This window comes from Saccopteryx bilineata, chromosome 10 (genome assembly GCF_036850765.1).
Source record: "Saccopteryx bilineata isolate mSacBil1 chromosome 10, mSacBil1_pri_phased_curated, whole genome shotgun sequence".
Taxonomy (NCBI): domain Eukaryota; kingdom Metazoa; phylum Chordata; class Mammalia; order Chiroptera; family Emballonuridae; genus Saccopteryx; species Saccopteryx bilineata.
In genome coordinates, this window is record NC_089499.1 from 35,648,100 (window position 1) to 35,665,903 (window position 17,804).

A 17,804-nucleotide genomic window follows, 5' to 3' on the forward strand; every position below is an offset into this window, starting at 1 on the left:
CACCTTCTTGTTGAAGACCTGTTTCATCTGCTTTGAATGACAACCTACTATTAACATGCTTTTGCTTACTTGGTAGAGGAGGACTTGGAGTGTTTAGAGAAAGAAGAGGCAGGTGAATAAGCAAAAAAATTAAGATACAGACACAGCCCTAGATGAGCTCAGGCAAAAAGAGGCTTCAGGGATGTAGAAATATTGTATATCTTAGTATGGGAGTGCTTGCTTTATAAAAATTCATGGAGCTGTACACTTATGATGTGATTTCTTTTGTATGTTTGTTGCACTTGGATAAATTTTACTTAAGAATAAATAATAGCTTGTATAAAAAAGGCCATCATATCTAAAATGTTAGTAATCATGATGAAGTTAAACTTCCCTTACTAATGACCAAGAACCTTAGATTATCTTTAAACTATGAGTGAACATATGGATAAAGGAAAGTAGATAAATTCCAATTAAAAGAAAATAAGGATAGACAAAGTACAATAGACTCTAAGGAACCAAACCTTAAATGAGACAAAGAGAATCATTTTTCTCATTTCTCCCAACCTGGATCCACTGTCACTTATTCTTTTTTTAATTTATTTTAATTTTTTTGTGTGACAGAGACAGAGAGAGACAGAGAGAGGGACAGACAGGGATAGAAAGGCAAGAAAGGAGGTAAATGAGAAGCATCAATTCTTTATTGTGGTACCTTAGTTGTTCATTGATTGCTTTCTCATATGTGCCTTGACCGTGGGCCTACAGCAGATTGAGTGACCCCTTGCTCAAGCCAGTGACTTTGGGCTCAAGCTGGTGAGCCTTGTTCAAATCAGATTAGCCTGTGTTCAAGCTAGCAACCTCAGGGTTTCAAACCTGTGTCCTTTGCTTCCCAGTTCGATGCTCTATCGACTGTGCCACCACCTGGTCAGGCCACTGTCATTTATTCTTCATTGCAATTAGTAGATACTAGATGCTCAGGATGTCAGCCAAATTGTTAAACTCCATCTGGTCACTTCCCTGCCAATCATCATTTTGTGGTACCTAAATTCCACATTTCTCAGCCTAGAATCACTATGTGACTTGTCCATTGGGCATACTATTTTTTTTGTACTTTTTTGTATTTTTCCAAAGTTAGAAGTGGGGAGGCAGTCAGACAGACTCCCGCATGCACCCGACAGGGATCCACCCAGCATGCCCACTGGGGGTTGATGCTCTGCCTATCTGGGGTGTTGCTTGGTTGCAGCCAGAGCCATTCTAGCACCTGAGGCAGAGGCCATGGAGCCATCTTTAGTATCCAGGCCAACTTTACTCCAATGGGGCCTTGACTGCAAGAGGGGAAGTGAGAGATAGAAATGGGAAAAGGTGAAGAAGCAGATGGAGGCTTCTCCTATGTGCCCTGACCAGGAATTGAACCCGGGATTTCCACACTCTGGGCCAACATTCTAGTGCTGAGCCAACCGGCCAGGGCTGGGCACACTATTCTCCAGCACTTTAAATAAGGGATCCCCAAACTTTTTACACAGGGGGCCAGTTCACTGTCACTCAGACTGTTGGAGAGCCAGACTATAAAAAAAACTATGAACAAATCCCTATGCACACTGCACATATCTTATTTTAAAGTAAAAAACCAAAACGGGAACAAATACAATATTTAAAATAAAGAACAAGTAAATTTAAATCAACAAACTGACCAGTATTTCAATGGGAACTATGGGTCTGCTTTTGGCTAATGAGATGGTCAATGTCCGCTTCCATATTTGTCACTTCTAGCCATAACAAGTGATATGACACGCTTCCGGAGCCATGACACATGCGTCCCACATCACCGGAAGTAGTACTGTACGTGAGCGATGCTGTGTTTTGTGGCGCCACCACATATGGCATCTGCAACCTGTGCTCCTCTCACTGACCACCAATGAAAGAGGTGCCCCTTCCAGAAGTGTGGTGGGGGCCAGATAAATGGCCTCAGGGAGCCGCATGTGGCCCGCGGGCCATAGTTTGGGGACACCTGTTTTAAATCATTCTATTCTCATTACTCTTTTTTTTTTTACACTTCCAAGTCTTTCTTGTCTCTCCCTATTGAAATGCCCATGTAATTATATGTATTTTTTTCACATGAAAAATTATTCTTCATTGATGCTTCCTTCATGGCCCCATTTTAACCCCCTGCTAAATTCTTTATGATCATGCCTGTACCTGTTAGTCACTCCTTAATTTGTGTTCCTGCTACTCTTGTTCAGAGTCCCCTCACATCAATCTTCACATACATGTTGTAACTATTATATTAGCTTTCATGTCTGCAGAGTCCTGGTGGGTAAAAACCAAGGATTGTTCAAACAAAGGTTCAAAGCAGAGTGAACTGGGAGTGGTGCCTCCTCAAGTGGCTGATGATAGGTGTTGGATACATTCAAATCTTTGGCCCTAGCTCCTGATGAAGAAGAGATCTCCAGAACCAAAAACAGGGACTAAGGTAGTCAGTCAAACTTTCAAAAATGCCAGGAGACCTAGAACTAAAATGAGCATAATCTGCATCATCTTCTTAGAATCAAACACTACATCGGTGTGAGAGTACAAGCATTCTATCTAGGCGGGACTTTCTCTCCCATCCTCCTTCCCTCCCTTCTTTCTACGTTAAGCTTCTCCCAGATATTGCCTCAAACACATATTTACATTATAAATGGCTGAATTAAAATAAGACATTTGAGAGTCTGCAATTCCCACAGTAGGACTGGATAACTAGCAGTTAACCCAAGAATCAGAACAGAGGCTTCTTGCTCGGTCCAACGGACTGACATCATTACTCCCATACAGTTGACATTCAATGAGCTGCACCAAAAGGCAATGATTTCAGGGGTGAAGGTAGGGGGAGGAGGGCAAATGGGGGAAAAGAGGGTCTGAAAGAGACTTTTCTTGGGGCAGGGGATGCACGATGCGGTGTGTAGATGGTGTTTTATTGAGCTGTACACCTGAAACCTGTATGGTTTGGCAAACTGTGTCATCTCAATAAATTACAAATAATTTTTCTAAAGTAATGATTTCAATAGTGACATTTTTGCCTCTGCAATCCATAAACCCAGTTAACCAAAAAGAAATGATGTCACTTCTGAGTGGAGAGCACCAATTCATTCCTACTTCCACCACCAAGAGGACTACAACACTTGGAAACATTCCTTACCCCTCAAGTCTTTGTGTTTGTCTATTTCACTGTAGGCTAAAAGCCTAAGAAGCAAACAAGGCAAATTCTCATAAACACAGACCACATGCCGGAGATGCTCATGGTCAGGGATACTCTCCTTTCACTCCTAAAATTCCTAAAATTCAACTTGACAAAAAAAATATTGAGCAACTACCATGAACCTAATACTCTACTGCATGCTATGAAGGACACCAAAATATTAAGATGTGGTCACTGCCTTTGAAAGGCTTTCAGTGGGATGGAGTAAATGAAAGAATTTATTCATGGAAGGCACCATAGTATGATATTTAAATGGGTAGGCTTTTGAGTCAGACAGCCTAGATTCATGTCCTGGATCTACAACTTACTAAATGTACAACTATAAGCAAGATGTACTTTGGTTTCCTTCTCATCTGCAAAAAGTGATCTAATAATAGATTAATTATTGTGAGGATTCAAGGAGCAACAATACTGATATAGAGCAAGTGCTAAATAATCATTAATGTGAATGCAAAAAAGATTTCTGCAAGTAGATATATGATGAATTACTAAAATAATTTAGAAAAACAATACAAGTGATGATGGTAAAGCCTAGAAAGATAAGATGCTTTGGTTCAAAGGATAATGAAGAGAAAAAGAAAGGCAATAGTTATCAAACAGACTTCTTTATTTCAGAACTGGTATTAGGTATTTTACACTGAACCATCACTATGTTTACTGTGAATGAAAGAGACAGGCCTTTAATTTAAGCCAAAGAGCCTGGTCTGAATTTGAAGAAGCTAAGAAAAAAGAAAATGCCAATTTGTATGTCCAGTCATCAAAACATGGCAAAAACAAAGAAGCAGCTTGCTGTGTCAGGAGGTCATGAGATGTTCAAATGGATAACAGTATCATGTGGGTGGTACATGACAATCCACGTACTTAAATGTATCCTGGCTATGACATTTCTTGGTTATGACATAACTTCACTGACTCTCAGTTTTCTCATTCCAAAAAAGAAGATAGTAATAGCTACCTTACAGGACTATTTGAGTATTAGAGAAGATAACAGACATAAAAGAACCAAGCATAATAATAAACTCGGGAGATTCTGCAAAAATGTTATCTCTGTTTCTCCAGTCCTATGGCTCAAAGTATAGCAAATGCCCAAATGCTCCCACACTCAAGTTGAGATCATTCGAAAGAGCTATGATTTAAACATAAATCATTATTATAAATCAAGACTACAAATTAAAAATCAGTTCATGTTACGTTGTTCATATCTTTTAGCTTGGGTCAAAAACTTGAGAATAAATAGGTTCGATTATAATTTAGACTGGTTTATTGGACTTAGGGGCAAGTTCTGTAAAGAAATTAGCTTTGGGGGTATTAAAAATTAGTTAAGTAAATTCTCACTTGAAGTCAGAATTTAGTTCAATTAAAAGGCTTGCTCTAAATAACCTTTGCTGTATCATAGTCCTCTTTCATGGTAATCATAGAACCAAAGAAGCAAAGGTACATGTGTGTGTGTAAAATCTTCTCACGTAACATTCTATCTGTTCTCTTAGCACTCTTGCAGCTATGTAAGGCCATGTGAATAGTTCTGAGAAGTAAAATGCTTCAGGAAGAAGCATAGAATAGCCAGTGTATATTCTCTAGCTGTCCTTTCCAGTGCCATATTGACCAAAGAAGACTTTTATTAAGACAGTGGAGTGACAATATCAAAGCATCTGCAGTCATAGAGTCACCACTGAAAGATAGTAGCCCTAGAACTTAAAGTACTTTATGTTTGTTAGAAATAAACCTTTGGGCCCTGGCTAGTTGTCTCAGTGTAAAGCATCAGCCCAGCAGGTGGATGTCCTGGGTTTGGTTCCTGCTCAGGGTACACAGAAGAAGCAATCATCTGCTTCTCCATCCCTCCTCCCCTCACTCTTCTCTCTTTCTCTCTCTCTCTCCCCCCCCCTTCCTCTCTCCCCACCTCCTGCAGCCATGGCTTGATTGGAGTCAGCGAGTTGGTCCCAGGTGCTGAGGATGGGTCCATGGCCTCTGCCTCAGGCACTAAGAAGAGCTCAGTTGCTGAGCAACAGAGCAATGCCCCAGATTAGCAGAGCATTCTCCTTAGTGGGCTTGCCAGGTGGAACCCAGTCAAGGTACATGAGGGAGTCTGTCTCTCCACCTATCCTCCTCCCACTGAATAAAAAATGTTAGAAAGGAAAAAAAAAAACAAGCCTTTGGTACATTAGGCATTGAGATGTTAGCTTATTTGCTATTACAGCATAACCTAACCTATCCTGACCAATACAATATCCATATTGATTTCTTTTCTTGAATCAAACAAAATGTATATGTGTGATAGGGTATAAGTGAAAGAAATTGAGAGAAAAAGTATGTGGAAATGTGTGCACTATTAGAGAAAAGCATCACCAGGTAAGAATATAACATGATTTACTGGCTCTGATTGCTAGACCAATCTTTTAAATTCACATGAGGGTCTTCTGGAGTAAGTGATTTATAATGACAACTAAATGTTTTATTAGTGGCTATTCCTAGAATGGCTGTGAGGTAGTGGGGTGCCTTGAAATCCAATTTGTACTCTCCATTCATCCATCCCTCAAATTCTTCTTTGATCACTTATGATTTTCTCTATAACCAACTACTAAGTACCTGTCATACCAGCATTGCAGGGACACAGTCCATTGTTTAAGGCTTCTTCAGAAATAATTTTTTTTTTGTCCAAGAGTTTTATCTCATGTGCTTCACACATATAGTTAAATATCTTTTTAAATGCAATTTATTGTTTTCTTTTATTTAGTATTTCTCAGGAATCAGAGAAACTCAAGTTCATGATTTAATGTGGAAACTATTAAGAAAGTACAGGCCCTGGCCAGACAGCTCAGTGGGTTTGAGCATCATCTAGATATGCCAAGGTTGAGGGATTGACACTAGGTCAACGTACATACAAGAATCAACCAATCAATGCATACATAAGTGGAACAACAAATTGATCGCACTTTGTCTCTCTTTCTCTCTCTCCCTTCTTCTCAATAAAAAAACAAAAATTAGCCTGACCAGGCAGTGATGCAGTGGATGGAGCATCGGACAGGGTTGCAGAGGACCCAGGTTCGAGACCCCAAGGTTGCAAGCTTGAGCGTGGGCTCATCTGGTGTAAGCAGAGCTCACCAGCTTGGACCCAAGGTCACTGGCTCGAGCAAGGGGTTACTCGGTCTGCTGAAGGCCTGCGGTCAAGGCACATATGAGAAAGCAATCAATGAACAACTGATGTGACACAACGAAAAAAAAAACAACCTGATGATTGATGCTTCTCATCTCTCTCCATTCCTGTCTGTCTGTCCCTATCTATCCCTCCCTCTGACTCTCTCTCTGTCTCTGTAAAAAACAGAAAAAAAATTTAAAAACCTATAAGAGATAAAGCACAAGGACCAAAAGCCATTTGTAATTTCACCACCCAGATAAAATATACTATGATTATTTTTGTATATTTTATTTCAGCCTTTTTTGTAAATTTTAAACTGAATAAAAAAGCTGTGTATACTTTTAGACTTTTTTTAACCTAATGATAATATTTAGAATATACCCCAGGGCCATCAATTTTTATAAACATGAGTTTTAGTAACTTATATTCCATTATGCTACCATATTAAATCTAGTCAATCAGTCTTTCTTCCTTGGACATTTAAATCACTTACAGTGTGCTGTTATTTGTTAGGCATACATATTATATGTGTGTGTGTGTGTGTATGTTAATAGATAGGTAGGTAGGTAGGTAGATAGATAGATGATAGATAGATAGATAGATAGATAGATAGATAGATAGATAGATAGATATCCCAAAGCCCAGTTTCACTCCAGGCATTAGCTTCATAACATTATATAAAAACCCATTCCTGAACTCAATCTGATGCTTTGCTTTGTGGTCATCAAAGTGAAACAGAAGCCATCTGGTTTGCGAGAAGCCAGGGTAAGTGCAGAAAACCCCAAAACACTAGAGAGGGGTCTAGGAAAAAGATTTATTAAGTGAATGAGTGACTCATGCCAGTTAACACTCAGGTTCTAAGGAAAATGACTCCCAGTTTTTTCTAAGTTTTTTTTCTCTCTCTACCAAGAGTAAGACTCAGAGGGAGAAGACAAAGGTACCAAGAGGTCAGCTGCTTGCCTCTATTCTTCTCTCAATCCAAGAGACCAAAGAGACCCTCCTGACTCTTCTGCGGTCCATCTCAATTCAACAGAATGGGAGTCTAGGTAGGAATGTGGGTCAATGATCCACCTCGTGATAGTGTCCTCCATATTACATGTCTCCCGGGGACCCACCAAGGGCAAGGAAGGAACAAAGGCCTTGAACCATCTCATCAGAGATCCAGCTAACAACAAATAGTCAAGCCAGTACATAACATGTCCTATCATCTCCCTCCCATCTGCTAAATGCTCAGATGTTTCCCTCTCTGATCGCCATTCACCTCCATCCTCCACCCTAACTCCAACTTCAACAGCTAGGGCAGCGAAGAAAGAGTGGGAAGGGTAAGGCATTTGACTCAGCCATGAAGTTAGCGCATATACCTCACTATTGTACATAACATCGGCATGATGTAGGAAAGATTTAGAAAAGACCACAAAAATGACTAAAAGGATAAAAAAGTGTTGTAAATGGATCTAGGAAGCAAAAAAAGATCAAATTATCATCAAATGAGTAAAGCAGTGGCACCAAAACTTGGCTGCATCCAGGAATCACTTGAGGATCTTTAAAAAAAAAAATGCTGACACTTGTGTTTCACCTCAGCCATTTTGGTTTAATTGGTGTGAGACTTGAGCACTGGAAATTTTTTTTAAATCCCTAGGTATTCTTTTTTTTGTTTTTGTATTTTTCTGAAGTTGGAAATGGGGAGGCAGTCAGACAGACTCCCGCATGCGCCCGACTGGGATCCACCCAGCATGCCCACTAGAGGGTGATGCTCTGCCCATCTGGGGTGTTGTTCCAATGCAACCGGAGCCATTCTAGTGCCTGAGGCAAAGGCCACAGACCCATTCTCAGCACCCAGGCCAACTGTGCTCCAATGGAGCCTTGGCTGAGGGAGGGGAAGATTGAGAAGGGAAAGGAGGAGGGGGGAGAAGCAGATGGGCACTTTTCCTGTGTGCCTAGGCCGGGAATCGAACCAAGGACTTCCACACGCCGGGCTGATGCTCTACCACTGAGCCAGCCACCTAGGTATTTTAATATACATCAAAATTTGGAAACCACTAGTTTGGACTAGTGTGGAGATATATGTTACACAATGCAGACCATTTTGTTTTCAGTCTCTAAAAAGGATGGAATAGGAAAAATGGTGACTATATATTTTTTACTGTAAAGATCAAACCCTCAAACTAATAAATGTAAATACGGGAGTTATCAACCAGTTTATAAAATGACTTATGTGTTCTGGGGCTCAAACAGTAGATACATAGCTGCTACATCACCTCTGCTCTCCTTCCCGTTTCTCCTGAGGTCTCCTGTTCCTGGCTTTCCAAGTGGTCAGTGACCTTTGGAAACCTAGGAACACAGCTCAAACCAGGGCAGATCTAGATCTTCAACAAGAACCACCTGCAAGATTTTCCTGTTCACAGAGAATCTTCCTATAAATTCATCTTCATAAAGAAGTGACACTGTCAAAAGCTGAGGGTTCTGCCTGACCTGTGGTGGTGCAGTGGATAGAGCACCGACCTGGAACGCTGAGGTTGCTAGTTCGAATCCCTGGACTTGCCCAGTCAAGGCACATATGGGAGTTGGTGCTTCCTGTTCCTCCCCCATTTTCTCCTCCTCTCTCTTCTCACTCTAAAAATAAATAAATAAAATCTAAAAAAAAAAAACCAACCCTGAGGGTTCCTTCTTCCAATCATTTATGATTTGTTAAATGTGTCTCTCCCTCCCTTATCCACACTCCTTTTGACTGGGTGTCCCTGCCATACCCCGCCGACACATACACATCCAGCAACACCACAATTCCAGCTGAAACGTCACCACCTCCAGGGAGCCACCCAGAGCCACCCCCAGGCTAAGTTGGCTTCCCTTCCTTCAAGGCTTTTATAACACCTTGGGTTCATCACTGCACTGACACAGCAATCTGACTTGATCAAAATTATCAGTTAACCTGCCTGCTCCCTTCACAAAACTGTAGGCTCCTTGAGGGTACAGGCCCGCCAGCTCTCCAAGTGTAAATCCCTGACAACTGGCACGTGGCATACAAAATAAACTTATTGTGCACACAAAAAAGTTCTGCTTGAGGAAAAAAGAAAGAAGAGCTTTTTACTTTTCCACTTGAATGGCAAAAATATATCTTTTGGGATTGGGGATGGGGAAGATTACATGGGAAGTGAAAAAAATATATATATTTTTTATAATGTGCCCTATGCTAAAGTACATAGAGGTAAATGCCTTGGGCCCTTCTATAAACCACCTGAGGGAACTACTAAGACATTCCCAATGTATAGAATCTAAAGTCTCAGACAGTTTGGGAAGTTTCCCCAGGGTCACACAGCAAATGAGCACTTGAGGTGAGAAATATAGGCATTTTTGTTTTTAAGAGAGAGGAGGGGAGATAGCGAAATGTTCTCTCACATGTGCCCTGACCAGGATCCACTCAGCAACCGCGATCTGGGGTCAATGTTCAAATCTACTGAGTTATTTTTAGTGCTTGAGGTCGATGCACTTGGATCAAAAGAGCTATCCTCAGCACCTGGAGCCAGTGCTCGAACCAATCAAGCCACTGGCTGTGGGGAGGGAGGAGAGACAGAAGAGGGACAGGGAGAGGGAAGAGAAGCAGATGGTTGATTCTCATGTGTGCCCTGACCAGGGATTGAACCTGGGACTTCTGCAAGCTGAGCTGATACTATCCACTGAACCAACTGGCCAGAGCCAAAACATAGATATTCTAACTTTTCATGATTAAACCCTGCATTTGTTGAAAATTTCTTGGAATCCAGGGATATTTGACATGTTTTCCACCTGCCTGGTCAGGAAGTGAGAGAGTCAGAAAAAAGGGTTGATCCTTTCATATCTGCAGATGGAATAAAGAAGAGACCAATCAATAGAGGTAAAAGTCTTCAAGCCATGTGAAATTTCATCTGTAACTGAGGAGGCAGAGGTAAAGAGATTTGCTCATTCTGGTGGGTTTCAATAGCATATAAATCGATTAAGGAAAGAGGGAAATTAATTAGGTATTATAGCAGTTAAGGATTAGTAGGAAAAGTTCTATGGTCTATCTAATGTGATTCTTTTTTTTTTTTTAAGTGAGAGAGAGAGAGAGAAAGCCAGAGAGACAGAGAGAGACAGAGAGAGGGACAGATAGGGAGAAAGAAAGAGAGATGAGAAACATCAATTCTTCATTGCTGCACCTTAGTTGTTCATTGATTGCTTTCTTGTATGTGCCTTGACTGGAGGGGGCCTCCAGAAGAGAGAGTGACCCCTTGTTCAAGCCAACAACCTTGGCTTCAAGCCAGCAACCTTTGGGCTCAAGACAGTGACCATGGGGTCATGTCTATGATCCCACGCTCAAGCTAGCGACTCTGTGCTCAAGCTGGTGAGCCTGTGCTCAAACCAGATTAGTCTTCACTCAAGCCTGTGACCTCTGGGTCCTCTGTGCCCCGGTCCAATGCTCTATCCACTGCACCAGCCACCACCTGGTCAGGCTCTAATGTGATTCTTTAAAAAGAAATGTAAGCACACAACATTTAAAGCTTACTATACCCAAGGTAAAATAAAGTGTGATTTTTTTTTTAAGGGAAATAATAAAGTGGCTAACTAGCATGAACTGTAGACTGTATCCTGTAGAATTAACTATGGAGAATACACAGAAACAAGAGGGATGTATGAGTCAGAGGAATTAACAACAACAACAAAAAAATTGTGAGAAACTCCAAGGAGAGGGACAAAATGAAGAAAAACTTCTAAGTGTTTTTCCGGCTTCTCCCACAAGATAGCCTGCAACCAGCACTATAAAAGGACAATTAGCCAATAAACATTTGTTGATTTGAAGTGAGATTCCTGTAGTAGATAGACCAAGAATTTAAAATGAGACTTAATAGTAATACTTACAACAAAAATCTTAAAAATCAATAAGAAATAAGGAAAAGAATTATAATGAGAAAAAATAAATAGCGTTATTAAAAGATAAAAGAAAATAAAAATATGAATGCAACGAGTGAGGGCTTTGGAGGAAGAGCAGGAGGAGAACCAGAGCAGGAAGCTGCTGTTCCTGGATCCGCTACCAACCCACAGACCTTCCCGGGAGCAGCACACCGTGATTAGAGGTTTAGCTATTTTAAGTAAGGATGAACTATTTTAGAGTTTGTATCCGCAAATCTCATTTTTCAAAACATCAGAGACTGTTAAGAACATTCTTTTAAACTTGGTCTCCCAGTTTTGAGTGAGAAATTTTCCACTTCTCGCCTGTCTCCAAAATTCCTTTAATACTCTAGAGAAGAGTGAATATATCAGTCAGGACTTGAAAGATGGGTCCTAGTTCTTAAAGCAGGCAAGAGAAAGAAAACCAGCAGACCATGAAGACAGAACAGCTTGGGCAAAGGAGCCGAGGTCTGAGGTTGGAGTGGTGGTGGGGGGGGGGGGGGAGGGTACAGGTTCAAGGGATCCATGACGTTAGAATGCAGGGTGCAGCAGAGAGAGGAGAGCAGGACAGAGGGGAGGCTGGACTGATGGAACTTGTACGCCTTGCAACTAACAACAGCTAATATCATTTACTGCACATTCGTTAGGTTTCGGTAATTTTGCCTCACAATCTACTTTCACGTTTAAACCTCACAACTACACAGGCCATTATTATACCCATTTTACAGATAGGCTAACCACGGCTCTGAGAATCCCGTTTGCTTGTTTGCTTCTTAGTTTGTGTTTTGTTTGCTTTTCACAGGATTATGCAGCTGTCTGATGTCAAAATCTTGTTTGTTTCCAATAGGACTGGCCCAAGTACAGAGGTGACCATTCAACTCCCCTCTCTATAATCCTTCGGTGGACTCCAGGCACTGTCAGGATTAAGATCAAGCTCCCGAGGATGCGAGCGTCTTCTTCCACCACATCTCCGTAAGTGCCTTTCCCACCAGCCACTGCAACTGACCTGCTATTTCCCACACAGTCACGGGGCTCTGGCTCTGTCACAACTCTGAAGGCATCTCATTATCATTGCTGAATTATTCATCTGGTTCCGACCCCAGACTGGGTGCTCTCTGAGGTCAAGGGTGTGTCCTGTTTATGTTTTTATCCCTCTGCCCATACAATACCCGGTTCACAATGAGGACTTAATCAATGTTTGCTGACTGGATGAATAAATGAATGAATTAATCAATGAAATCATCTTTATGTTCTCCTGTGTAAAACAATCCTCTGAATACATTCAGCAAGATAGTTTACCCTCCGATCTAGATACTAACCAGTTTCATTTTTCTCTGCCTGTCTCCACGCCCCATCCCATTTCCCCCACCATGGTTTTCTCGCTTTGTCTTTGAAGCAGGAGGTGGAGGTAGCTGGGTTATGTTTGAAAGAACGCTCATTCAAGGACAAGCTTGAAAACAGGCAAGAAAAGTAATTTCATTTTCTTTGCTATTTGGATTGTTGATGTTATTTAGCTTCATGTGTAAAAATCACTCCAAAACATATCAGATGCATACATAGGATCAAAGTCCAGAAGAAAATATACTACAATGTTAATTTTTCTCAGAGTTATGGAATTATAGGTGATGTTAATTTTCAGTGTTGTGCATTTTTGTATTTTCTAAGTCATAGGTAATAAACATGCATGTATTACTTTTGTAACAAAAATACAATAAAGACTATATTTAAAACATTAAGCAAACTCTACAGACATGAGTTGTAGCAAAATGTTTATATTCAAACTCTAAACTGAGTATGTATTAATTATACATATTATATCAGTGAATTAAGGTATAGATGATTTAAAATTTATGTTGCTTTGCTAAAAAACAATTGCTTGCAGATAAAACTGGAATTGTATTCAAACAAAAACTTTGTAATTCATGTTTTAAATCTACTTGGCTATGAAATCCTAAGGAAATTTCATCATGAAAAGCAGCCCAAACCCATTAAAAAAGAACAAGCCTTTCAAGCCAGTGACACCACCCCCTCCCCACTGCCCTCACTCCTTTGCCACTCAACAGCAGGAGTCGCCCATCTGTCACAGACAGAGGTCTGAAAGGGCAACAGCATCTTGGCAGTGACTGCCCATAGCAAGCATTCCAAAGCCCATCCCAAGATCTGAAGCTGTGTCTAACTAAGTGGGCATGCCTGAGGTGTAATCTCCACACGACTCCAAGCTGAATCTTTTCCATACCTGCACTTGCCTGTGCTTGTTAAGGCAAACATCCTGGAGTGACTACTCTGCTGTCCACGCTCACTCCAGGCCAGACTGGAACAGATGGAAGAGCGTTAGGTCTCCCAGGCATAAGCCAGGGGAAGCTGTCATTCGAGAAGCTGTTGTTTCCCTGATACCTTTGTCAGGATGTAGAAAAATTAAAGGGGATGAGCAGCAGCTGGCTGCACTAGGATCGAAGCCTGGCTTCTGGTATTGACGGTGAATAACGAGGCTCTGGATATGGTCCAGTGGAGAGTGCTGATCCTAGGATTAGCCAAGGGAAAGCAGTGCTGGAGAGTCTTCCAAATAATGGATGCAAAGGAAGTCATTCTGAATTCTGGTGTCCATTAAATAAGAGTCTCAGCCTCTGGGATGGTTAAGATTTTTCTGATTAGCCAGGTTTACACATTATACACCCACCAACATCTCCTTTTATTACCAATCACCAGCTCCCACCTGTCTTTATACATAAAAAAGATTTGCTAGCCTGACAAGTGGTGGTGCAGTGGATAGAGCCTTGACCTGGATGCTGAGGTCCCAGGTTCGAAACCCCGAGGTCACGGGTTGAGCACAGGCTTCCCAGCTTGAGTGTGGAGTCACCAGTTTGAGCAAGGGATCATAGACATGATCCCATGGTCACTGGCTTGAGTCCAAAGGTCACTGGCTTGAAGCCCAAGGTCACTGGCTTGAGCAAGTGATCACTGACTCAACTTAAGCCCACCCCCCAGCCCCCCAATCAAGGCACGTATGAAAAGCAATCAATGAACAACTAAAGTGATGCAACTATTATTTGATGTTTCTCATCTCTCCCCCCCCCCCACCCTCTCTTTCACTAAAACAGATTTGCTCCAGGAGATACCAATGACTGACGGCTGCATTTATTTGCTGTTCATTCATTTATGCCAGATAAGAAGCACAAACATCATCTCCTTATTACAAACACTAAGCCTACAGGGACCAGAGATTTCCAGTAAAGACCAAAATTTGAATAACCTTTGGAATCATCTAGGTCTCTGGTTTCCTTTATACACCAGTGCATCAGTACACAGGTGCTGCCTGAGAACTGAGAAAAAGAGGTCATGTGTCTGCCCTCATGGGGTTTTGGAGCACCTAGCTCAATGGTTGGCAAGGAGGCAGTGTTCAGTCAACACTTACTGAATCAATCAATCAATCAACTTCAACCTTAACTGTATTGTTCAAGGAATTATCTATTTTTACCTACTAAGGAGTTGGTCAGTAGAAAGCCAACCTTCACATTATTCCAAGCCAGGTAAAATTTCCCACCCCTGTACCCCTCTCTTCCTTCTCCATATACAATTAACATACTGGCTCTCTACCTAATATAGCACATGCCCTCCTGTATTGTAATTATCTGTTCACCCATCCGTCTCCTCCACTCTCAGGTAAAACACATGACATACTATGAGTGCTCCTGATGATGAACCCAACACCTCATTCAGTGTTTGGCACATTGTAGAGAAATATTTGTGAAACAGATGAATGAATGAATGACAAAGGGGACCCAAAAGATGCTTCTGAGTTACACAATCTGGACCAGTTTAAGACTAGTTCAAGTCAGTAATGTTTTTTTCTGGCAACTTCTCACCAACTGTTCTCTGCACAGCTTCCTTCCCTTTCTGCCTACTAGTAACCATAACCATAATGGCCTGATGGCCCTTAATGTGTGCCAGGATTTGTTCTAAGTACCTTATTTATATTAACTTCTTCAGTTCTCTCAGCAAACCTGAGAGATATGTATGTATCTATGTATTATTATCCTACTTACTGATGAGGTAACTGAAGCTCAACCAGGTAATGTAACTTAGCCAAAGTCACATGGTTACTAAGTATCAAGGTCTGACATCACAGCTTGTTCTTAACCACTTCCATGGTCCTTTTCACTCTACTGAACATCACCTCTCTCCCTCCATCCCACCCATGGCATTCCTATTGGAACTATGGCTGAAAAGCAAAAACAAAGATGGCACCAACAAAAATCCCAGTGGTCCTACCACAATCCTGGGCCCAATTTAAGGGATACACAACTAAAGAATGGGTACACACCTGCCCAAAGTTTGATGACCTCTCCTGTTTTTGTGATCTCTTTCATGGAGACATCATAATCTGTTTTGAATTTCCCTTTTGTTGGAAAATAAGTAGAAAATAAGATTGACTCATTATAATGAGGTGGAAGAATTAAATCGAGCCATGAAGATGTTTTACCAGATATCTATAATGACATCACTATTAGGCAGGTAAAGATTTCAGCTCTGTCTCAGATCTTTTTTTTCCCCCTTCTTTTTTTTCCAAGAGAGGAGGGGAGATAGAGACACAGACTCCTGCATGTGTCCCTACTGGGATCCACCTGACAACCCCCATCTGTGGCCAAGCTAGAAACTGAGCTATTTTTAGCACCTGAGGTAAAGGCTCCACAGAGCCATCCTCAGCACCTAGGGCTGATGCGCTTTAACGAATCGAGCCACTGGCTGTGAGAAGGGAAGAGAGAGAGAAAGGGGAGAGGGTAGGAAGCAGATGGTCGCTTCTCCTGTATGCCCTGACTGGGAATCAAATCCAGGACATCCACATGCCTGGCTGATGCTCTACCACTGAGCCAACCAGCCAGAGCCTCTGTCCCAGATCTTATTTCTACCCTCCCTCCTCCACATCTTCACATCTCCTCCATTACGGAGCGCCTTGGCTTCCGGGGCTCACAGCGCCACACCACCTGCACTGACCAGCTCCCCAGCAAAGCTGCAAATGCTGTTCTGCACATTCTCCCCCCTTATCTGAGTTGACCTTTTCTGTGACCCATTCTCTCCTGCCTAACTATCTTGTTAAAAAAAACCTCTCTAATTAGCCATTCTGCCAAAATGTATACTACTATTCCTTACAGGTTTTTCTTTTTAAATATTTAATTGAACATTCTTGGAGTTGCAAAACGTTAGTGCTATTGAAGAAATATGCATAAACAGCACTGACAAGCTTCTGAGACCAGAGGGACCCTTTTCATAGGAGATACTATTCTAGCATGTCTTAGAGAGCAATCCCTCAAGCACCGTGCACATGCAGAGCCAGTCCTATGGGGTCAAGTGGGATTGTAAACACCTTGTGATTTTGCAAGTGGGCACCTAACGTGCACTACCTTGGAGGTTCTTGCCAGTGACTTTCCTTGACTCAAAGGGTAGTCTTGTTACAGTGTGAGCACTTTTCAATGGGTGTTAACAAGAAATCGTGGAAAGGACCTTAAGTTTATAGTCAGACAGACTTCAGCTTGAAATCGAGCCTGTATTAGTCAGGATCCTTACAGGACACAGATGGCACAACCAAATTAGGGTAAGTGCAATGCAGAGAAGCTTCAAGGGACAGTGCAGCAAAGGGGTAACAGAGTGGGCTAGATAGAACCCAGAGGGACAGAGCTATACAGAAAAACTGTATGTATTAGAGCAGGGACATAGCCCGCCCAGAGTGACCTTGAAGGGAAGAAGCCAGGGGAATGCATTCTCTAACCTCTCATCCTTTCTTCTGATTGGCTTCTGGGGCTCACAATTTAAAAAAAAAATACTGCCCTGACCTGTGGTGGCACAGAGGATAAAACATCAACCTGGAATGCTGAGGTCACTGGTTTGAAACCCGGGGCTTGCCCAGACACAAGAAGCAACTACTATGAGTTGATGCCTCCCACTCCTCTCCCCTTTCACTCTCTCTCCTCTCTCTCAAATCAATAAATAAACATCTTTAAAATATATAAATACATACATAAATAGATAGATAAATAAATAAATAAATAAATTTTAAAAATTAACTGGAAGCCAAAGAACATTATTTATTGGTGTGGTTATTTATGGGGTAGTTGTAGTAACTGTGATATTAGATATAAGGATACCTACCTCTCACTGCACAACTTTCAGTGGTACATTTTACCAAGACTGCCATGGGAAGGGTGCTTCCTGGAGTTCCACACTATGACAGCCCTACTGAACAATTAGCACAGTGTCTGGCAAACAGTAAGTACTTGGGAAATATTAACTCCTTCCTTTACCTCTTCCTATTGAAACAGACTAAATTAAAAGCTGCTGATAGGATTCCATATAGCAGTGGAGTAGGTGAATGTTCCAACTGCCACCTCCCAGGACCAAATTGGTTTACAACTTAATGTAAGAACAATCATCTTGAAAAACCAACTTTGGACTAAATAAAGAGGAATCTATAACCAAGGATCATAGAAAAAGCCACATCAAGACTGGTAGGAAGGGTAGAGATATGGAAAGGGCTGCCCCACTCCCAGGGTTGACTGACAG

At 41.6% G+C, this 17,804-nt stretch overlaps 1 protein-coding gene across 5 annotated transcripts in view; it reads right to left on the reverse strand.

The window, feature by feature from the left end:
* CPNE4 (copine 4) overlaps nucleotides 1–17,804 on the reverse strand; it is a 531,556-nt gene that overhangs the window by 399,602 nt on the left and 114,150 nt on the right. The window lies entirely within an intron of this gene.